General features: G+C 51.2%; 2 long non-coding RNA genes across 2 annotated transcripts in view; one reads left to right on the top strand and one right to left on the bottom strand.

The window, feature by feature from the left end:
* Positions 1–4,307: 4,307 nt before the first annotated feature.
* LOC129137751 (uncharacterized) lies at positions 4,308–11,324 on the bottom strand. Its single transcript, XR_008540526.2, has 3 exons — positions 11,231–11,324; positions 7,670–7,953; positions 4,308–6,329 (listed from the first exon to the last, which is right to left on the bottom strand). It is a non-coding gene; the product is annotated as an uncharacterized LOC129137751 (long non-coding RNA).
* The window catches only part of LOC107969155 (uncharacterized), a 28,273-nt gene continuing 15,062 nt past the window's right edge, over positions 9,354–22,564 (top strand). Inside the window, exons 1-2 of the long non-coding RNA XR_001710799.4 lie at positions 9,354–10,320; positions 11,152–11,251. This is a non-coding gene — a long non-coding RNA (uncharacterized LOC107969155). The remainder of the gene's footprint in view (positions 10,321–11,151; positions 11,252–22,564) is intronic.

The raw sequence follows: 22,564 nt of genomic DNA, 5'->3' as shown, positions 1-22,564 counted from the left end.
CCTCTCTACTTTTTTTTTTTTTTTTTTTTTTTTTTTAAGACAGACTCTCAGTCCCTCAGGCTGGAGTGCAGTGGTGTGATCTCAGCTCACTGCAATCTCCACCTCCCAGGTTCAATTGATTCTCCTGCCTCAGCCTCCCAAGTAGCTGGGACTACAGGTGCATGTCACCACGCCTGGCTGATTTTTGTATTTTTAGTAGAGACAGGGTTTTGTCATGTTGGCCAGGCTGATCTCAAACTCCTGACCTCAAATCATCCACCCGCCTTGGCCTCCCAAAGTCCTGGGATTACAGGCATGAGCCATTGTGCCCAACCCTCCCTGCCCTGTTTTAAGGAGGGTCCTGTTCAACAATTACTCTACAGACCAATTGCCCGCAACTATGTACTTGGCAGTGAGGAACTGCTGGGGAGGCTGGGAGATTCAGCCTATAGGCACCTTGGTGGCCCTAATAACTCGTTTATCTTCTTCTTCTTCCCCATCAGAACCTGTTCTCAAGGAAAAGAGCTAAGGTAGGGCTGCCAGATAAAATGCAGGGTGCTGAGGTAAGTCTGTTCCAGGAAATATTTGGGACATAGACTAAAAAATTGTTGTTTGTTTATCTGAAACTCCAATTTAACTGAGTGTCTTCTTTTCCCCCTAAATCTGGCAATCCTAATCCAAGGCTAAACTCATTTTCAGGACGCAGAAGGCTCTGGCCTTACCTTTTGAGTCAGGACGTTGCACTTTGACAGAAGGCTCTGGAAGGAAACTTTAAAGGGAGCCTTCCAGAGGGAAATGCGGTGTTGGGGTAGGTCTGCCTTTGGCTATGGGCTTTCTGGCTGCCGGAGGGGCCCAGGGTCCCCCAGGAAAGCCTTCTGTGGAGGTCTTTTGAGAGAGACAAAGCAGAGGGGTGGAGGAAGGGCGGCCCAGGTGGAAGGAGTGAGGACAAAGGTGAGTGCCCCTGGGCAGGAAGTGCTGAAAGAGAGAAGGAGGGAGGCCACCAGGCCTGGGCCTGGAGCCAGCCTGGGAGACTCCCAGCCGCCCACTTCTCGGGGCCTCCCTTTTCCAGCCCCTTGCTTTCGAGGCAGCAGTGCCATTATTTGGGGAAACCAGCTAACCAGATAGGACAGCAAACCGGGGATTTATGTGGTGTGGGAACAGCTCAGGTTTCCCTCGCTGTTTACCCAGCAGTATTTTTTAAAACAGAAATCAGCGTGTGGGTAACCGCAGCTGTGAGTTACTAGCTCTGGCTGTGAGGGCTGGGGTGGGGGGAGTCTCTTCAGAGCCCTCTGTCCACTGGCCTGGGAGCTGCTGAAGGAATGTGCCTCTCCCCATCCCAGGCCAGGTGGAGAAGGTGGCCCTGCGGAAGTTCCCAGATCACTGCCCACCTCACCCTTCCCCTCCCGACGAAGGCCAGCGTCCCTGGGGGAGGTGTGATGATGGTTCAAGGTCTAAAGCTTTAGAGATCAGTCAGTTTAGGGGTCAGAATCCATGGAGCCAGGCAAGTAAACACAGGTTCCCCAAGCCAGCTGGGAGGGAGACACCTGGGTGCCTTTGATGGGAGAAAGAGGGGGCCAACAGCTACTTGGCACTGGCCAATTTTCCCTTGCATGAACATGGGCCCAGTGTAACCAACCATATCTTTCCATTTGTCAAAAAAAAGCCATATTTCCAGATTTTTTATAGGCAACCTGTCAACTTTTAAATGTTGGCAATGAATTCAAAACACTGCCATTCAATTAAAAGCAGCCCAGAACATGGCATGACTGGTTCTTGTAATACCAATCTGCAGTCTCTGATCTTGTCCAACTCTCTCTGCTCCCCATTTTACAGATCAGGAAGCTGAGGCCCAGAGAGGCCTAGGGACTTAGCCATGGCTGCATCAGTTGTTACTGGGAATGCCATGAGGCCAGGATGCCTGTTATGTGTTCTTTGCCCAGCCTAGCAGTTTGGCTGGCTTGGCTACGCCAGAGGTCTCACCATGCAGTTCTCAAGTGCTTCCTGAGCGTCTCTCATTTGCATAGACATGACATTTACAAACACATCCATCATCTACTTGATTCTGGCAATGACCCCGAGGGAGCAGAACTGGCATTAATCCATTTTTTTTAATGGTGAGAACACTGAGGTTTGGAGAGGCTGGTGACCTGCCAAAGTCACAGTCCTAGAAAGGGCTGCAGCCAGGGCCTCCAATTACAGATCAAGGGTTTTTCCACCCCCAAACTCAGTCATCTCGTAAAAACGTCAGGCTCCTTGGGGAATACAGCTTGAGATGGATAATCAACTCCTCCTAAAAGGGAACCATAAATGGATGAGATACTTGGGTAAACTGAATATTCTTTGTAACTTAAAGTTAATTGAAAATCCATAGGTTATCAATTTTCCAAGCAGGAGAATAAAATAGAAGGTATTTCAAAGAGCAATTATAGTAGGCATGGCTTAATCTTTCTTTGATGATTCTGAAGGCATTTCAGGGGAATGTAATGCCTTAGGGCATCATTATGAACACCAATAATTACTGTGTAGGGCTGTGACGCAAATTCTCATCAATCCCCTCCTGGCTGTCGGGGTGTTTTCAGAGAGGATCACGCAGGGGGGAGTGTGAGCGTGTGCCTGTCTGTTTCTTGCTGCTCTCTCCACCTTTGTCAATTTCAGGGTGCTGTTGTGGAAAATGCAGTGTCCCTGGAAGGGGGAGGTCACTTAACCTTAATGAGCTTCTGTTTCTTTATTAAAATGGGGATAATGCAGACTCCTGTACTCACTGTCAAGGTTTTGTGGGGCTCAGATGTCAGTGTCAGAGCAGGAAGAAACTTTAGATCATGATGTGCACCAGCTTCATTCTGCCATGGAAAAATCTGAGGCCCAGAGAGGTTAGGAGCCTCATCCAAGGTCACCCAGCCAGGGAGAGGGTGCTAGAACCTGGGTTTTCTGCTTCCTAACCTCTTTCCTGAATATAACACTATGGAAGAAAAAGATCTGGAGGAACGGAAAGATGAACACATGATTACGCATGCAAACAATACTGGGGTCTCTCTGATCAGAGAAGGTGTGATCTTCCAGCCTCAGGAGAGGGGCCATCCAAGTCCTGGAGGAGGTGAACCCCTTAGTTCAGGGCTGGGAGTAGCCTGGGGGCAGCAGAGACACTGCTGTGAGGTTTATAGTTTCATGACTGTCAGAGCTTTTTAAAATGTGGTAATTTTAAGTGTGCAGCCTCCCAGGGTCTTTCTTCTTTTAATTGAAGAAATAAACCATCTCCCCTAAGGCATGCTTGGCGAAGGAGAAAGGCAGGTGCAAGGCTCACAGAGGAGAGCAGCAGCCTAGAAGGGCTCTGTGTCATGGGGAAGTAAAACATCCCAGCAACAGAGAGCAGAAGGCCTTGACTGAGCCCCAGGAGAGGCAGGACACCAGGGGTGCACACCCACAAACACACACATACACATGTATGTCTCCTCCCTGGAGCCTGAGAGTCCCTATATACAGCAGGTGCATGTGGGCCACACATCACACAAAATTGAATACAGGCAGGCTCAGAGCACCAGCACACACGTATGTCCTTGACACCCTTAGAGATACTACTAAGCACGTGTGTGTACCTGCTCACCCATATGGCAGAGCCCCTGGATCTGGGCAGAAATGCCAAAGCAGGGGCAGGCGCGCGTGCACACACACACACACACACACACACACTAGCACAGCCACAAAAGCTCAATCCACATCCAGCATTCCTAACAACACACACACAGCTAGACACGCTAGGAGACACATCAGGACAATGTTTCCACTCCCGCTGCCATACACATATGCAGGTCCACATTCACCAGTGGGGTAGAGTCTCATCAGTCCAGACTCACAGACAGCTGGACACAGAGGTGATCTCTGAAACCCAATGTCTACACACTGTGGTCTTTGTTACACACACACACACACATTGAACTGATGTCCTCAGCCTTTGGTTATTTTTGGTTTCTTCTGAGCTGGAGTTTCACTCTTGTTGCCTAGGCTAGAGTGCAGTGGCGTGATCTCAGCTCACTGCAACCTCCACCTCCCGGGTTCAAGTGATTCTCCTGCCTCAGCCTCCCAAGTGGTTGGGACTACAGGCGCCTGCCACCACACCCTACTAATTTTTGTATTTTTAGTGGAAACAGGGTTTCACCATGTTGGCCAGGCTGGCCTTGAACTCCTGACCTCAGATGATCCTTCCGCCTTGGCCTCCCAAAGTGCTGGGATTACAAGCTTGAGCCACCGCACCCGGCCGAGCCTTCGGGTATTTTGAAAGCTGAATGTGTGGTTACATTTTCTTTTCTTTTTCTTTTTCTTCTTTTTTTTTTGAAACGGAGTCTCTCTCTGTCACCAGGCTGGAGTGCAGTGGCGCGATCCTGGCTCACTGCAACCTCTGACTCCCCGGTTCAAGTGATTCTCCTGCCTCAGCCTCCTGAGTAGCTAGGATTACAGGCATGCACCACCACGTCCAGCTAATTTTTGTATTTTTAGTAGAGCCAGGGTTTCACCATGTTGGCCAGGATGGTCTCCATCTCCTCAAATCGTCATCCGCCCGCCTTGGCCTCCCGAAGTGCTGGGATTACAGGCGTGAGCCACAGTGCCCGGCCTACGTTTTCAAACAGCAATAGCATTCGCCTCCTCTGTCAGTTTAACCCCCATCACAACTCCCACTTTTGGCACCTAAACAGTTAATTTCCCAGTTCATGGGCCTTCAAAGTCCTGCTCTAGTCTCTGGAGGAACTTTCGCCTACAGAGGAAGGTGTAAGGGAAACTAGTTCATGGATTTAAGTAGAAACATTTTAGGTGTAGCTTTCACATACAGAGGAGTGAGAAAAAACTGATTCATGGATTTAGATGGAAACATTGTAGTATGAACCCAGCAGAGGGTCTAGGAGCGCCTTCTGGTGGTGAGAATTAGAACCGCAGCACTTTCTGCAATGTGCCCAGGCCAGAAAGCTGTACCTTCTGATAGGACCCACTTCTGACCCTAGAATGGGGGAACTGATGGAGGTGTCAAGCCACTGTGGTCCCACAGCTGCATGCAGGCACAGGGGATAGGAAGAGAGCTACCTACAGGTTACTAAACCATTCCCTTTTAAAACAGCACCGGGCTTATGTCTACTCTGCGCTTCCATTTTCTAGGTTTTAAGTGGAAGATATGTGAACACCCAGTGGGCTGGATGGCTGTCCCTGCTACAAGTCTGTGATGTCTCCGTCCAGTGGCAGAGCTGGAAGGCAGGTGCTGTCGGGGCTGCATCTGCCTTGTTCACCAGCATAGGCCTAAAACCATGGAGGAGGTGCTTTGGCTTAGATCCCCACTTGGCCTGTGTGTGTAAGAGGCTCTCAGGCACCTTAATGCTACATCACCAACCAAACCTCCTGATGATTCTTTTAGGTTCTCCATTTCCAGGCAGATTCACTTCTGTAGATTTATTTATTTATTTTTGAGACAGGGTCTGGCTCTGTCCCGCAGGCTGGAGTACAGTGATGCAATCTCGGCTCACTGTAGCCTTGACCTCAACTTCAAGTGATCCTCCAACCTCAGCCTCCCAGTATCAGGGACCACAGGTGTGCACCATCACACCTGGCTAATTTTTGTACTTTTTGTAGAGATGGGGTCTCACCATGTTGCCCAGCTGGTCTCAAACTCCTAGGCTCAAGCGATCCACCAGCCTTGGCCTCTGAAATGCTGGGATTCCAGGTGTGAAGCACCGCGCCCAGTCCCTGACTTCTGTAGACATTTGTATTGTTTACATCTATTGTGTGCAATGTACAAGATGCAGTCAGGTGTCTGGATGGACCAGGGGATCTGGCATCTTATAGACTTGGGTTTGAACCCCAACTGAGCCATTTACTGGCTGGGTGACTTTGGGTGAGTTCTTAAACCTCTCTGACCCTTAAGGTGGTAACAGTATCACCAGTGAAGTTGGTGCACACAGCAGGGCCCAAACTGACATCTCACAGCACCCAGCAGGTCACTGTGGGCATGATAGGATGACGGGTCACTGTGCCAGCCCTGAAGGAGTTCAAGTCCAAATAGGGGAAGGTGGTGGACCAGACCCAGACAGAGATTCTGAGTCGCTGCTGAGACTGGTGAGGGTAGTGGGTGGATGGGAGGACATATCGCCCGGCAGCCCAGGGCTGGAGTCCACACTCAGGTTGGGGCAGCCTGGTCTGCCTCTCCTGCAGGAGACTTTTCCAGGCAGGCTTGTCCCTCCAGAATGCACGAATCAAATCCTCTCAGGATCAGTGTCATTTTCCTCGTGCTGGGGGAGCAGGCTACTCACAGAAGATGTTGTTGCAAATGTAAGAATCACATGTCGATCCACAAACTGGCATTGAGCAGCTACCTAGGAGATCAAAGAAACTCTTACTTTGGGAGCTCCTGCCAGGGCTCTTTGGGAGGTCTGGCTAGCTCTGGAGGAAGAGAATGAACTTGGGGAGGGCGTGGAACAGATGAGGACGCAGGCACTGCCATTCAAAGAGGAGAGGTCTCCCGGACAGGGCTGGCCTGGGCAGGCCCAGGGAGGGTGGGGCTGGAGCAGGGACTTGAAAAAGGGAGAGGGCTCAGGAGACTCAGAGGAGGAGGAAAGTGTGTGAGCAGTAGGCAGGGTGTCTGTGTGTGTGTGTGTGTGTGTGTGCACGCGCGCGCATGCAGGCCTGTGTAGGGCTGGGAAAGAACAAAGCAAAAGGGTGCACAAGGCATCCAGAAGCCAGGGCAATGCAGAACAGGAACAAAGCAGTTTGGCTCAAGGGGAAAGTTCTGATGGAAAGCAAGGAAAGAGAATGTTAGAAGGGCTGAGAGCCAGAATGCCCAGTATGGGGTACAGAGGGCAACAGAGGGGCTGATGTTGGTGGCGAGGTGGGGAGGAGCATTTCATAGGGAACTGGGCAGCTCCAAGGATGGGCTGGAGGAGGGAAGGTCCTAAAGGGGGTGGTGGGAGACAGGCAGTTAGTGATGGGGGGAGAGAAATGCTCTGAGGGGGGCTGCTGTAGGCAGGGAGGGACAGGCAGCAGGAGGCAGAGGGTTGAGCCTGCAGAAGCCCGGAGCAGTCTGTAGCTTTCTAATGCTTCCTAGGGAATTCTGCTGCTGAGTAGCCATGGGTTCAACAGGTCTCTAGGATTTGCCTTGAATTACTGCCCTGAGGCCCCCTAAGTCTGGGGTCTCATAAATTCAGCGGGGAGGGCACACCTGTGTCTGAGTCTGAGCAGCCCAGAGCCCCCAGTGTTGTCAGTGAACAGCTCACTGAACTTGCAGAGCAATTAAATCCCAGGGCAGAAGAAAGAGCAGGAGGGCAGGGTGGCCCCCAGCTCCCTCCCATCCCGGGTTTGGGGAGAGATACCTCTGGCCTGAGACTCCTCGTGGCCTCTAACAAGTCTTGCTCTCTCTCTCTCTTTTTTTTTTTTTTTAATTATTGTCTCCTGCCCTCCTTCCTTCTTCTTGGGAATCAGAAAAGAAACCTCAATGCCTGGCTTTGCCCCTCCCTGGCTGTGGTCAAGCCATGTGACATTTAGACATTTCAGAGCCTCCTGACTCCTGAGGCTGGAGACAGCATGAAGCCAAATGGGCTTGGCAAACAGAAGAGAGGGGCAGTTAACATTCTCTGCAATGCTCTCTTACTTCCCGTTTAAACACCCCTCCTACTCGGACACAGACCCCTAACCCCTGTGCCATTGTGCTCACTCCCACCTTGGAGGGGTCAGGCTGTGGTGAAAGGTCAAGGTGAAAAGTCGTGATGATCCTATTGCTGCCACCTCCCTGGGGTGAGCAAGATTCTGTGGTGGCTCCAGCTCTCCCATGGCAGTCCACACAGAGGCTGTTCCAGGTTCTGGAGAGGTCACTTGGTGTGACCTGGGAATCTGCATCTTTTCTCTGCCAAAGCAGAGAGCATTGCAGCAACCGCACCTGGGTCCCAGTCCTCAACAAAGTCCCTCCAGCTCCCGCCGCTGTCTGCAAGGTTTGGTCATCTGTCCCTGCATTGGAGAAGAGTTTGCATTGTGAATCTTGCCTCCACCAGGGAAGGCTGGTAAAAGTCCCTGCCCCGGGCGCCCTCATTGCTCCAGGGTGCATCTGGGGGCCAGACCTGTGGACCCTCACCCTTGAGCCTCATTTTGTTCCTCTTAGAACAAAGCCATTTCTGGTAAATAGGTTTGATGGGTTTGGCAGCAGGGAAGGCACAGAACCTTTCACGATTAGCAGGCTCATGACAATTTCTCTTTAGGCAAGAGAGAATGTTGAGGAGGAAAGACTGGCAGGGCTTGGAGAGCTGGAAAGGAAGAAAGGCCCTACAGGCCTGGGGATCCCATCTCTGACCACCGACCCCAGCCCCCAACTCTCATAGACTCTGATTTGATATTCTTATTTACCAAAGAAGCTGCATGTATTTGCATATCAATTCTCTTTCCCATATCGACACGCAGGGAGGCTTCTTCGTTTTGGATCAACCAGAGATCAGCAACGTCTGCAGGGTGCTCAGCCCCTGGTACCTTGGTCACTCTAGGCAGCCTCCTAGATGTGCCTCTTAAGATAGGTTTTCTAAAATGGGAGAGGACCACGCCCCCGCCCCCCACCATGGACTCAGGAGTCTGCGGCGCACAAATCCTGCGATTTTACAGATGGGGAAACAGAGGCACGGAGAAAGTCTCAGCTTTCCCACAGCCCACTGGGACCAGAACCCAGGTCGCAGGACAGGGACAGCCACCTCCTTTTTCTCTCCTTGCAACTAGCCTGAGCTCGCTCAGCAGGTGGGGGCTGCCGCTATCCAGAGCACCCTGTTTCTGGATGCAAAATAAAGGCCCAGGCAGTGTTTGGCCCTCCTCTGCCCACAGACTTTGGCTCCAGGGCAGTCTCCGAGAGAGAAGCCTTGGGTCCCACTGGTCCGAGCTCTGCGTGCTGAGAGTCTAGAGGCTGCAGTCTCTAAGCCGAAACTAGCCCAGGCCTCACAGCCGCCTTCCCGCCGGTCTCCCACTGTCTTGGCGGGGCGCTGGCGCCCTCTGCTGGCCAAGTCTCGCTCTGCGCGCAAACGCCCCAGAAATCAGCCGGAAGTTCCCTGGGGCCCCACAGGAGTGAGGACCCACCTGGATTCACTTTGTCATTTTTTTAGCTGCATGACCTTAAGACAGCTAATGAACCTCAGAGCACTACCTGTGAAGTGGAAATAATAGCGCCTACACTTCAGGGTCGGTGTAAGGATTGCGTTGAATACCGTATAGAAAGCACCCAGCACATTGTAGGTATGTTTAATGGTAGCGATTATTAATAATGCCCAACTCACATGGTGAGATGAGATCTGAGAAGCCTCCTTATAAAGGTAAATGATAACCAAGTCTTGTTGCAAGGCAGCTGGTGTGTTACTAACACATCATGAGGTGGTGGGCCCTCTGGGGACTGTCAGGAGACAGCCTCTGTTTTATTAGGAAATAAAACAGAATCTGGTCTGCTCCAGTTTTCTTCCTTTTATTTACTGCATTAGAAGACTTTCATTCTATTTATTGCCTATTCTGGGGGTTGAGGGTGAGGGGAAGGCATGACTCCAGCCAGGTAGGATACAAAAGTATCTCACCCCCCAGGAGGGGTTTGAGGACCGGCCCTCCGGCTTTTAGAGAAGGGCAGCTGGCTTCTGTTGCTAACGATTTGGATTTGGCTTTTAACAGAATATCAAGGTGAAAGTGAAAGGAGCTTTTCACTCCCTGGAGAGTCAAGAGGGTGTGGGGTGGGACCTCCGGGGGAATGAGGAGTAAGCGAGGGTGCTGGGGGGATCCCAGACCTAGGAATCAGATCTGGGGAAGGGGTCTGCAAGACCCCTCCATGAGTCAGGAAAAGCCGGTGGGTGGATGGTGAGAAGGACCAGTGAAGACACTGTTTGCTGGAGTTGTCCCAGCCAGTGGCTATGACTGAGATTGTCCCATGGCGTGTGCCCAGGGTCCTGCCATTGGATGATGGGACATTCTTTTTTTTTTTTTTTTTGAGACGGAGTCTCGCTCTGTCATCCAGAGCTGGAGTGCAGTGGCGCGATCTCAACTCGCTGCAGCCTCCACCTCCCGGATTCAAGCAATTCTCCTGCCTCAGCCTCCCAAGTAGCTGGGATTACAGGCGTGGGCCACCACATCTGGCTAATTTTTGTATTTTTAGTAGAGACGGAGTTTCTACTCCATCAGGCTGGTCTCCAACTTCTGGCCTCAAGTGATCCGCTGCCTCGGCCTCCCAAAGTGCTGGGATTACAGACGTGAGTCACTGTGCCTGGCCTGGATGGAACATTCTGCTCTTTCTCCATCTGCTGCCTACCCATGATGTCTTGGGACTCCTAGAGCCCTAAAGGAAGCCCCTGGACATGCAGGAAGGTGTGGAGAGGAGTTCTCATACTTGCACTTGGGAGGAGGGCTCAGGAGAAACAGAGGCTGGCAACACCCCCTCACACACTGGTCCTCTGGAGGGCCAGTGTCCGCAGACACTGTGGACTGAGTCCACAGAGAGGAAAGGGTCCTGCCTTCATCAGAACTGCTCAGCAAGCAGTTCCACCCCAGGGGGGTCCTGCGAGGTAAGGGAGGGGCAGCTAGCTAGGTGAGGGGCTGAGAGAGTGGGGAGGAGAAAGAGGGAAGAAGAGAGTGAGAGGGAGAGGGAGGGACTGAGCCGATTCTCAGCTCCTTGACCGTTTGCTGAGCTCTGTCTGAGTGGACAGATGGTCCCAAGTCAGGCCACACCACAGTGGCCTTTCTGCTCCCCCACACCCCGCATTCCTTAACATTGCTGGCCCCGGAGAGACTTTCCTTCAGAGAAGCAAATGGCTGGGGAATGGTGAAAGACACTGCGGAGAAAAGAAAGCACAGCCTGCTGCCCTGGGAATTAACATGATTTAGGAGACCTGCAGGTCACCCCCTCATGACTAAAAGCCATCCTGGAATGAAGGTCTGTGGCTATTTCTAGGCAAAACTGTCTGATAAGATAAAATAGCTCAACTCCTGACCATTAAGTCGTGAAGGCCATGGCCATCGTAAATCTCATCTTTCCGGCCCTCTGGCCTGCATGCAGTGCAGCCCAGCCAGTCGGTGGCAGCCACCTTGGTAGGAAGGGCCCTCATCCTCCTGGCTGTGCCCCAAGGTCTGGGCAGGCTTCAGTGCCAAGGGTAGTGCGAGCACTTGAAAGCCGCCCTGTATGTTTATTGTTTTCCCCAGGTGATCCAGAATTACTCCCGAACTCTACCAGCTGAAATCCTCCTCAACTCACATCAGACAAGACGGCCCTGCCACTTACCTGTCAGATCACTTTGGGCAGGTAAGCTCATTTTCCTGAATCTTTACTTCCACACCTTGAAACGTGAGCAATACTATCTCCCTGGCAAGGTTGTCTGTGAGGGTAAAATGAAACAATAATCACGGGTGCATCCTGGAGCTCTTTCTTACAAGGCATGCCCCCAAATCTGTCCCCTCTTTCTGAGGATGCCCTTCCCCTATTGTCTCCCTGGCCATTTCCTACCCATTCTCAAGGGCCATGATCTCAGGGAGTTCTCCTGACTCACCCAGGCATATTGGATCTCCTGCGTACCGCTACGACTGCACACAGGTGCAGGAAATGGCTGTTTGCTTTGCGTTTGAGGAACTTGGAAAGGGAGACGTGGTAGGGAAAGTAGTGGTTAGGGGCACTTTCAGACTGAAGGATGTGGGTTGGGGAATACGGGATTCTTGGAGTTGAGGACGCCGCTTCTCTCCTCTCTAGCTAATGTGAGAAAGACCCTTCTGGACACTAAGCCTGCAATTCCACTGGTGGCTACCAGGTGTCCGTGGTGTCCTGGGGCGGGTATAATGAGAGCGGGAGCCTGTGAAACCAAAAGCATTGTTTTTATAAATTCAGCACTCTTCAATCCCTATTAATAAGGTTAGCGGTGCAGTTCTTGCGTCTCCTGCCCTGCCTCACCTTGCAATCATATTCGTTGGCATTCCTTTCTTCCAAGAACCCACCTAGGAGGCCTTGCAGGAGATATCTCTGGTGCTGGCTGTTCCTGCAGTCTGAAAAGCCAGTTAAGATACAAATATGTGAGAGGACACTGCTTGTATCTGATTTCATTTTTTAAAAAGTTTAATTATTCACAGACTTTGCTTCTTTCTGACTAGTAATGTGACACCTGTGACTCAGTTCAAGATGGTGTGTGGTGACCTTGCAGTTGAGAAGCACTGAGCGCTATAGCCATGCCAAGAAGGTTGCCCTCCTGGGACCAGCAAAAATTCCATCCAGGAGGCCATCTCTGTCAGGCTTGTCCTGACTATCTTTTTGGAGAGGCGGCAGAGTGGAGTGGTTAAAAGCATGATTCTGGAGCCCAGCTACCTGGGAGCAAAGCTCGTCTCTACCACTTACCAGCTCTGAGAGCTTAGGCAAGTGACCTATTCTCTCTGTGCCTCTGAGTTTTCATCTGTGAAATGGGAGTAACAATAGTCCTGTCTCACAGGGTTGCTGGGAGGCTTGAATGAGTTAATGTCCATGGGGTGCTGAATCAGTGCCTGGCATACGGTGAAGGCCATGTGAGCAGTAAATATTATTATTATTAGAAAGGTTGGCTGGGCGTGGTGGCTCACACCTGTAATCCCAGCACTTTGGGAGGCTGAGGCGGGCAGATTACGAGGTCAAGAGTTAGAGACCAGCCTGGCCAACATGGTGAAACCCCATCTCTACTAAAAATACAAAAGACATTAGCCGGCATAGTGGTGCGTGCTTGTAGTCCCAGCTACTCAGGAGGCTAAGGCAGGAGGATCGCTTGAACCCGGGAGGCAGAGGTTTCAGTGAGCTGAGATCACGCCACTGCACTCCAGCCTGGGCAACAGAGTGAGACTCCATCTCAAAAAAAAAAAAAAAAAAAAAAAAAAAGAAAGAAAGAAAAAAAGAAAAAAAGAAAAAGGTCCCAACCTACTCACTTATTGTTCACTTGCATCAAATGCTAGGTTCAGTGTATTGTTCTTGTAAGATTAGAAATGGAGAGATGGGTCAGAAGGGGTTGGTCAAAATAGACCTCTCAACCCAAGCAGACAGGGCTGGCTTCATGGCCGGGCAACCGTGCAGGACCCAGGGCTCTAAGATAAGAAGGGCACGTAGTTTAATGCTTTGCTGTCCCATCTTGATACTGTTTTTTTTTTCTTTTTGGAAATGGAGTTTCACTATTGTCACCCAAGATAAAGTACAATGGCGTGATCTCAGCTCACTGCAATCTCTGCCTCCTGGGTTCAAGCAATTCTCCTGCTTCAGCTCCTTGAGTAGCTGAGATTACAGGCATGCACCACCACACTCAGCTAATTTTTGTATTTTTAGTAGAGACGGGGTTTCACCATGTTGGCCAGGCTGGTCTCGAACTCCTGACCGCAGGTGATCCACCCACCTTGGCCCCACAAAGTGCTGGGATTACAGGCAGGAACCACCGTGCCTAGCTGATATTCTTAATTTATGAAGGAAGGGCCCCAAATTTTCATTTTGCACTGGGCCCACAAATAACGTAGCAGGTCCCACAAACAAATTCGTCTAGATTCAGAGGGCCCCTTGCCTTCCTCCTCTGCTCACATTCGTTCCTTTCTCCCATCACAGGCGGGTACCCTACCTTGGGGGATTTGCCCCCGAATAAGCCTTTTTTTTCCCTTCTAACATTTTAATGAAAAATTTCAAGTGTATAGCAATGTTGAAAAGATTTTATAGTGAGCACCCATACACCTGCCACCCAAAGTCTACCATTAATGTCTTCTGGACTTACTTTTGCCGTCTTATTCATACTCTGCCTGGACTGTCCTCAGCTACAGGACTCACATCTCTTGCCGACAGCTCTAAGGCTTCCAGTCCTGCTGTCTGGACCAAGAAAGGCTTCCTGGGCTCTGAGTGTCAAATGGCGGCCTTCAAGGAAGGGGAATGGTGGAAAAGGCCGTGGGGGGTTTTGGAGAAATTGCTAGGGAAAGACTGGCACCAAAGTTCCACCAGCCCAGGCAATGGGGGGTACAGAACCCATAAGATGAGTTCTAGAAAAGCAAGGAAGGTTTCGTTCTGGAGTTTGTGGACTGAGGTTTCCATTTGTGACTAGGATTCTCATTGGTTCCTTATGTAGTTTCTTACGCCCTGCATAGTCTTTTAAGCATTTCTCACAGACGTGGTCTGGGGGCGAACACCAGCAGCCCTGAGAGGTGGCCAAAGAGGAGATTCTTCTCTCCACTTCACATCTTAGGAAACTGAGTCTCAGAGGTTCCTTCCCTGGCCTGCCCACAACCCCAGGGCTAAAAGAGGCAGACCAAGCCCAGGTCCTTGAACCCCAACAATGGGCCTCTTTCTTTTGATCCCATGATAGGGGTGCAAAAGCATTGCATTCCCCTGGGTAATTTGAAGAAAAAACCCAAAAACTCCAACTTTGTCTCCAGGAAAAAGAGGGTGTCTGGGCTGTGATTTACCTCTGAGGGTGTGGTTGCACTGAGCGTGATCACACTTCAAAGGGTTAGATCTCATTTCTCTGCCTTTCTAGCTTGGGCCCAGGGCTCAGAAATGTGTGGACTCCCTCACAGCCCCTCCCAGCATCCCTGCCCCCTCCCAACTGCCTTGGGCAGGTGACACCTGTATTATTGCTAAGGGTTAAAAAGCCCCCGAATCAATAAAACCCATTAATGAGTGTTGGTACCTCGAAGGCTACAGATAAATCCCTTCTACTCAGTGAGTTCAATCCCATAAAACAGCTCTCCCCTTTCAATCCTAGCATTCATTTGATAGAAAATGTGGAGAAATTTTAAAAAGGTGACTTACTAATTGCCTGTAAAATAAAAGGCAGATGGAAGCTTTATTACAGTTGAAGGAAGTCGGGAATATTAAGGTAAAATGTCAAATAACAATTGATTTTCCTTAGACATAAAGGGGCGATTTATGGCTTCCTAGTTACTACAAACGAGAAATTATTTGAAGTTCTAAAAAGTATGAGGAGAGATAAAGATTAAATAGAAGATGAAATCATAGGGATTTCTCTGGGAGGTGACTTCAGTGCCCCTGGGGACTAGAATTCATGTGGCCAGCGGCCTAGCCAGCTGGGGCTTGGCAGTTTCAAGATTTAGAGGCAAGGTGTCTCTGAGGAGCGGGGAAGCGGCTGTTTGCTTTGTGTCTGAGGAACTAGGAAAGAAAGATGAAGATAGGGAAAGTTGTGGTTAGGGCCAATTTCAGACTGAGGGATGTGGGATTAGGGGATTCTTGTGGATGGGCCTATAGCTCTGCTCCCTGACTAGCAGATACTGGGGATCTGGGGAAGGGAAGGGTGAGCTGCCTTTCCTGGGACTTCGATGGTGTCCTTACAGTCAGGGGACACTGTCCTTGCTGGGTCCCGGACATCAGTGTCTATGTATCCCTGCAAGCCACAGCACTATCCAGGCCCTGTGGTGGCTTTGCTTGGTCTGGGCCAACCTGGTCTCCACACTGACAGCCAAAGACGAGGAGAGGAAAAAGAACTCACGGCTAGGCGTGGTGGCTCCTGCCTGTAATTCCAGCACTTTGAGAGGCCGAGGCAGGTGGATCCCTTGAGCCCAGGAGTTTGAGACCAGCCTGGGCAACATGGCGAAATCCCCGTCTCTACAAAAAATAGAGAACAATTACCCAGGAATGGTGGTACTCTGGAGGTTGAGGCGGGAAGATGGCTTGAGCTCGGGAGGTTGAGGCTACAGTGAGCTGTGATTGTGCCACCGCACTCCAGCATGGGCGACAGAGCAAGACATTGTCTCAAAAAAAAGGCTCATTTCCAGGCTGCCAGGCTTATGTTAGCCTGGGGTCCCGCAGGAGCTGACCTGAGACAAGTACTTGAGGGCAAGTTGTTTGTTTGAGGGATGCTCACAGGAAGCTCCAGTAGGAGGGTAGGGAGGTGACCCAGGGAAGGAAGGCAGCTTACAGGGGCGTGTTGTCAGGAAGGGCACCCCGGCGGGTGATGGAAGCTTAATTTTGCTGGGAAACTCAGGAGCCAGCATGGAACCTGCACCTCAGAGTTATCCCACTGGAAGGATGAGGGAGCGGGTACTTATACACCAACTCCATCCCCGTCCTTTGTTAAGGCTGCTGGATGGAGTGGGTGGGACACTCATTCTTCAGCACTCCCAGGGGCCCTCAGGCTGTCAGAAGTTAGGTCCGTTGGGCTCCAGGATGAGGGGACCCCCAGAAGATGCGGGAGGGCGTCCGCAGCATCTGCCTCTGTGCTTTCCCTGTTTATCTGAATCCTCATAATTCCCGCCACATGCAGATCAGAGCCCCCAGCTTTATGGAAGAGAACACAGGTTTGGAGAAGATAAAGAGCATTCCCACAACTAGGAGGTGGGGAAAGCTAGTTCAGCCCAGAGCTCCCTGACTTCAAAGTCCATTCTCTTTCTACTTCCTGATTTTTTTTTTTTTGAGACGGAGTTTCACTCTGTTGTCTAGGCTGGGGTGCAGTGGCACAAACTTGGCTCACTGCAGTCTCTGCCTCCTGGGTTCAAGCAATTCTTCTGCCTCAGCCTCTCGAGTAGCTGGGACTACAGGCGCCCGCTACCATGCCTGGCTAATTTTTTGTGTTTTTAATAAAGACAGGGTTTCACAGTGTTGGCCAGGCTGGTCTCGAACTCCTGACCTCAGGTGATCCGCTTGTCTTGGCCTCCCAAAGTGCTGGGATTACAAGCATGAGCCACTGTGCTCGGCCTACTTCCTGATTTTTGTATAAGACACATCCCAGCAGCGTGGTAGACTGAAGACTCCTGGGCCCACTCTCAGAGATTCTGCTCTGGCAAGGATGTGTTTATTGGTGAGAGGGGTGTCCAGGAATACGTGCCTTTTTTTTTTTTTTTCTAGAGACAGGGTCTCGTTGTCCAGGCTGGAGTGCAGTGGTGCAATCATAGCTTACTGCAATCTCAAACTTCTGGGTTCGAGCAATCCTCCTATCTCAGCCTCCTGTAGTAGTCCCAGCTACTACAGGTGCACGCCACCATGTCTGGCCAATTTTTAAATTTTTTCTGGAGTTGGGGTCTTGTGATGTTGCCCAGGCTGATCTTTAACTTCAGGTCTCAAGAGATCCTCCCACCTTGGCCTCCCAACTTTTTGGGATTACAGCCATGAGCCACTATGCCCAACTAAAATATGCACTTTTTTTTTTTTTTTTGAGACCGAGTTTTGCTCTTGTTGCCCAGGCTGGAGTATAATGGTGGGATCTCGGCTCACTGCAACCTCCCCCTCCCAGGTCCAAGCGATTCTTCTGCCTCAGCCTCCTGAGGAGCTGGGATTACAGGCATGTGCCACCACGCCAGGCTAATTTTGTATTTTTAGTAGAGATGGGGTTTCTTCATGTTGGTCAGGCTGGTCTTGAACTCCTGACCTCAGGTGATCAGCCCCGCCTGCTTTGGCCTCCCAAAGTGCTAGGATTACAGGCATGAGCCACCAAGTCTGACCTTTTTTTTTTTTTTTTTTGAGACAGAGTCTTGCTTTGTCGCCCAGGCTGGAGTGCAGTGGCATGATCTCGGCTCACTGCAAGCTCTGCCTCCCAGGTTCATGCCATTCTCCTGCCTCAGGCTCCCAAGTAGCTGGGACTACAGGCACTTGCCACCACGCCCGGCTAATTTTTTGTATTTTTAGTAGAGATGGGGTTTCACCGTGTTAGCCAGGATGGTCTTGATCTCCTGACCTCGTGATCCACCTGCCTTGGCCTCCCAAAGTGCTGAGATTATAGGCGTGAGCCACCGTGCCCGGCCTTTTTTTTTTTTTTTTGAGACAGGATCTTGCTTGGTTGCCCAGGCTGGAGTGCAGTGGCCTGATTACAGCTCACTGCAGCCTCAATCTCCTGGACTCAAGCAATCCTCTCACCTCAGCCTCTTGAGTAGCTGGGACCACAGGTGTGTGCTACCACACCCAGATAATTTTTGTGCTTTTTGTAGAGACAGGGTTTCGACGTGTTGCCCAGGCCAGACTAAAATTCCTGGGCTCAAGTGATCCTCCTGCCTCAGCTTCCCAAAGTGCTGGGATTACAGGTATGTGCCATCGTCACCAGCCAGAATATGCATTTTCTTTTTTTCAGACGGGGTCTCACTCTGTTGCCCAGGCTGGAGTGCAGTGGTGTGATCTCAGCTCACTGCAACCTCTGCCTTCTGAGTTCAAGCGATTCTCCTGCCTCAGCCTCCCAAGCAGCTAGGATTACAGGTGTCTGCCACAACACCCGGCTAATTTTTGCTTTTTTAGTAAAGATGGGGTTTCACCATGTTGGTCAGGCTGATCACAAACTCCCGACTGCAAGTGATCCGCTTACCTCGGCCTCCCAAAGTGTTAGGATTACAGGCATGAGCCATTGTGCCTGGCCGAATATGCACTTTTAATAAGCATCAGCCAGGCTAGGCAGGCCGGGGGCCACACTCGAGAACATTTGCACCACAGCCACTGGCTACCTGCCCCTTTTTCCATAAGGTTCCACTGCCCTCTCTCCCCTCTATCTGGGTCTGTTCTTCAGGTTCTTCCCTGGGAGCTCTCTGAGTGACATAACTGTCCCCAAGTGCTGAGAGATGGAGAGAGGAATCACCAGACTGGAGCAGGCCCCCAGAGCGGAGATGGGAAGGGGAGGCTGGTGTTCTGAGGCTCCCGAGGCAGTGAGAGGTGACCGGAGGCAGTGAGAGGTGACCGAAGACAGTGGCTGAGAACCAGGGAGGGGCTGCAGGAAAAAGCCCTGGGCACAAGTCACTCTTTCCTTAGCGTCTTTGAGAGGAGGGATGGGGAAAGGTGAGGTACTAGGGAAAACCATCTGGAAGGGGGTCAGGCTGCAGAAAAGCTGCAGGAGTCTGGGGGACTAAGAAAACAGTGGAAGACCCCGCTGCAGCCCAGCATGTGAGGGTGAGAACGTCATGAATGAGGGAAGAGCAGGCAGGGGGTGGTGGCCTTGTGGCCTCTGGAGAGGAGGAGCCGCATGACTCTGGGGTGATCTGGGGTGACCCTCAGGGTAAGGGTACCTCCCTAGCACTGAGTACAGAGGGAAGCCTACACTGCCAGGTGCAGTTTCCCTGGCAATGCTTCTCCTTCTAACACTATGTGAGTTTCCTAGTGCTGCTGTAACAAATTGCCATAAACCAAGTGGCTTCAGAGAACACAGACGGACTATGACAGTTGTGGAGGGAAGAAGTTTGAAAAGCGGGGTGCCCGCAGGCTGCAGTGCTTCTGCAGGCTCCAGGGAGAATCTGGTCCTTGCCTCTTCCAGCCTCTAGAGCCTGCCGCACTCCTTGGCTCATGGCCCCCTGTCATTGTAGCCTCTGCTTCTGCCATCACATCTCCTCCTCTGCCTCTCCTGCCTCCCTCTGTCCTTTATAAGAACGCTTTTGAGTATATTGGACCCATCTGGATAGTCCAGGATAAATCCCTCCATCCTCATATCCTTAATTTAATCACACCTGGAAGGTTCCCTTTGCCACATAAGGTAACATATTCACATTGGGACAGTTAGGGGATTGGGATGTGGACATCTTTTGAAGTGGGAAGAAGGAGCTGGGGTTCTTTTTAACATTTTTTTGAGACAGGGTCTCTGTCACCTAGGCTGGAGTGCAGTGGTGTGATTGAGACTCACTGCAGCAGCCTCAACCTCCTGGGCTCAAGTGATCCTCCCACCTCAGCTTCCTGAGTAGCTGGGACTACAGGTGTGCACCACCATGCCCAGATGATTTTTGTATTATTTTAATATTTTGTACACATGGAGGTCTTTTAATGCTGCCCAGGCTGGACTCAAACTCCTGGGCTCAAGCAATCCTCCCGTCTTAGCCTCCCAAAGTGCTGGGATTACAGGTGTGTGCCACCACACCCAGCCCGGACCTGGGGTTCTTGTCTCATGTCAGCCTTAGCAATCTGGGTGACCCTGGGCAAGGCCTATCCCCTCTCTGGGCCTTTGTTTCTCCACCTGTGCAATGAGGCTGTTCCCTCTGGCTCCTTCACTCTGAGTTTTTCAGTTGGGAGAATATCTTGGCAGGGAGCAGAGGTTGGGGGGGGGGGGGGTCGTCATTCCATTTCAGGGCCTCTCAGAGTCCCGCCGTGGTGTGCACTGTGTGTGTGTTTAATTTTCTACATTTGGATGTGATCCTAATCCAATAAATGCTTAGGAGATTTCTATAGAATAGATTAATTTTTACTAGAAAAAAATATAATTGGCTGATGTTAAGGCTACTGCCCTGACAAATCTGCCTCGGCCATATATCTGAGAAGGTAAAAGACCCGCTACGCTTGCACATAAATATGCCATCTTCCCCACAGGCCCCGGAGAAGCACCCCGGGGAGGTTTCCCTCGGTGATTTATTCTTCATTAATAAGCTCTATGCTATATTAGGATCAGATTTATGACTCTGCCTTTCTAATATTTCTGACATTTCATCTGAAAAGAATTACAAATGAAATCTTGAAACTTTGCCACTTCTCCCTGCTAGTGCTCTGGCACTCTGTGTCCAAGGGGAGATGGTGGGCTGGGGAGACCCCAAGAAGCAGGGACAGAGGCATGTTTCTCAGGGAAAGGAGCGATCAGCTTGACTTTGGGAGAGCTTTATTCAGTTTGCAAGCAGCTTGGGAGGTGAGTGGTTCAGGCGAGAAGGCTGCAGACCAGACCACAAGCCCAGCAGCAGCAGTGATGCCTGTAACATGTATGAGATGGTGGCAGGCACATTCATTCATTCAACAGCTATTTGTTAAGCACTTTACTGTGTGCCAAACACTGTGCTGCTTGGTGCTTGGGATACAGGAAAGAATAAAAGTGAAGCAGTGACGAAGATCTTGGCCTTCATGCATATGGTGTTCTAGCAGAGGTAGGGGAGTGTCAAGCACTGATGAATGAAAATCCTGAATAGGTAAAATATATCATATGTTCACACGTGGTAAGGGCTATGGCAAAACAGAAACAAACCCTCCACACAGGGAAAAGGGAACCAAGAGTGCCGGGTGGTCAAGTTGCAATGTTAATTAAGAAAGCACTTCAACTCATCAACTCAAGGAACCGTATTATCCCCATTTTAAAGATGAGGACGGAGGCTCAGGGTGGATTAGGAGCTACACAAAGACACGAAGGGAACTTTGCACAACTTGAAAGTTTGCAAAGTGCCATCTGAGCCATTAGTCTCCCTTCTCCCCACTGACTGCCCTACCACAATCACATGGGGACCATAAAAATACTGTTGCCTGGGTCCCGCTCCCCTGAGGGTTTGATTCAATTGGTTTGGATGCAGCCTGGGACTTGGCATGTGACTCTTGTGGTGCCAGGACTAAGAATCTTGTGTGAACTCCCAGCACAGCCTCTCAGGCCTCTATTTTCTCACCTGCAAGATGTGGGTAAAAATATTCACCCTGTACTGCAAGAGGATGTCAGGAGTGAAGGCAGAAACACAGCACCAGCCCTCCAGGACCCCCAACCCCTCCCCCACCCCAATCCTTCACCCCTGTTGTACCTTCTGACCTCAAAGTGGCTCTGATTATTTCACTCCCACAGGCCACTGGCTCAGAGGTATAGAGCTCACCTGTGGCAGATGGAGATGTGGATCTGAGGCTTCTGATGCTGCCACACCCAGCGGCGCCCCCCAAATTCCGGGCCCCTGGATGACATCTGGTCTGTTCCTACAGCATCAGAGCACAATAGAGCCAGCCACCAGTCCCAGCCCTGCCTGCATCCCATCCATTCCTGGGTGCCTAACCCTGAGGATCCCCTGGCAGTATGATGCGGACCTGTCTTGGATCCCAGGGATATGCTGGCCACGGGGAGGAGCCGGAAACCAACCTTTGTGTCACTGTGTAGTGACAAGTGCCTTTGGAGGTCACAATAGCCAGTGGTGATTTCTACCACTGCCCCCAGAAGCCAAGGTGGCAGAGGAGCCCTGTCAGTCACCCCCATTCTGTTCATGGTCTCACAGTGGGCTCCACATGGGGGGTGGCAGCCCTCTCCCCCACCCCACCCCTTTCGACAGATAGGGTAATACAAATACAAATAACACCAAAAGATTGAGTTGCTGGGCAGAAAGGGACCAAAGGCCAGTGTGTGTGTGAGGGGTGGGGGCAGGGCAGGAGAGGAGCAGCAAAAGGCTGTGACCGCCTGGCTGAGCACTGGATACTCACTGAAGGGCAGGGAGGCTTCCTGGAGAAGGAGACCTGGCAGAGGCTGAGGGAGTGAGGCCAGGCATGGGGGTTTGGAGGGACCCCAGGCATGGAATGCCTCCATTCCTCCCTGTGCTATCCACTCTATATAAGGGGTGCTCTGCAGGGAGACAGCTTGCATCCAAGCAGGGAGGCAGGGAGGATGAGAGGCAGAGAGGAGCCCAGCTGGGTTGATGGAAAGTCTGGGAAATGCAGGAAATCCAGGAGGGGGAGAATGATTCCAAGCTGTGGCCTGTGATGGGCCTTGAAACCAGGTGTAGGCACTTGGATCTGATCACTGGGGAGCCAGAGCTGCTTCCTGAGCAGCAGAAGGGCAGGATGCGAATCAGACTAGGGGCAGTGGGAGGAACTGAGAGGCCTCAGTTCACCGGAGAAAATGCACAGGGCCGGGAGGCAGAGATGCTCCTGTTTACTTGCTCTGGGGCTCAGGACAGTCAGTCACCCTGAGCTTCAGACTCAGCTCACTCATTTTGCAGAGATCCT

This window comes from Pan troglodytes, chromosome 19, assembly GCF_028858775.2.
Source record: "Pan troglodytes isolate AG18354 chromosome 19, NHGRI_mPanTro3-v2.0_pri, whole genome shotgun sequence".
NCBI classification, from domain to species: Eukaryota; Metazoa; Chordata; class Mammalia; order Primates; family Hominidae; genus Pan; species Pan troglodytes.
Note: the sequence above shows the minus strand (reverse complement) of the source record. Positions and strands in the feature narration are given on the sequence as shown.